A 775-nucleotide genomic window follows, 5' to 3' on the forward strand; every position below is an offset into this window, starting at 1 on the left:
GCTGAACCAGCTGGTTAAGCCAGGACATGACCACAGCTCCCAGAGGGGCTGGAGCACCCTGTGTACAGAACAGGTCCACAGAGCACCCATGCATCCCTTCCTTCCCTCATATCTCCAAACATTCAGCATCCTAGGACCAGAAAGGGCAGGCCCCATCTTCAGTGCATCCCTGTGCCCAGCAGGCAGCACCTGACGTGCCTGTCCAGGCAGTAACAGTTTCACCCTGGACCACCAGGACTCATGACAGGGGCCACTCACTTGATTTATGCTGGTCATAGCTGCTACTGTGGCCTAGTGAATTCTGTTGTAGTTTACTTTTCTGCTGCTGTGATAAATACTGTGACCATGAACAGCTTGGAGGAAAGGATTTATTTGACTTACACTTCCAGGTCACCGTCCATCACTGAGGGGAGTCAGGGCAGGAAGTCAAGCAGGAACTAAAGTAGAGACTGGAGGAAGGCTGCTTCCTGGCCCACACCCCAGCTTGTTCGCAGGCTCATGCTCAGCTACCTTTATACAGCAGGCCCACCTGCCTAGGGATAGTGATGCCCACAGTGAGCTGGACCCTCCCACACTAATCAACAATCCAGACAATTCCTCACAGACAAGGCCACAGTCCAATCTGATCTGTGATCTGGGAAATCCCCCAGTAAAGACTCCCTCAGATGACTCTGGGCTGTGTCAAGTTGTCCCCTAAAGCTAGCTAAAACATTCTGTAACTAGGGATTCCCCCCTAGGGCACTGAGCCCTCCTCAGGCATAGGCCCAGGCTAAGA

Source organism: Nannospalax galili, unplaced genomic scaffold, assembly GCF_000622305.1.
Source record: "Nannospalax galili isolate Female #2095 unplaced genomic scaffold, S.galili_v1.0 scaffold16016, whole genome shotgun sequence".
Classification (NCBI taxonomy): Eukaryota; Metazoa; Chordata; class Mammalia; order Rodentia; family Spalacidae; genus Nannospalax; species Nannospalax galili.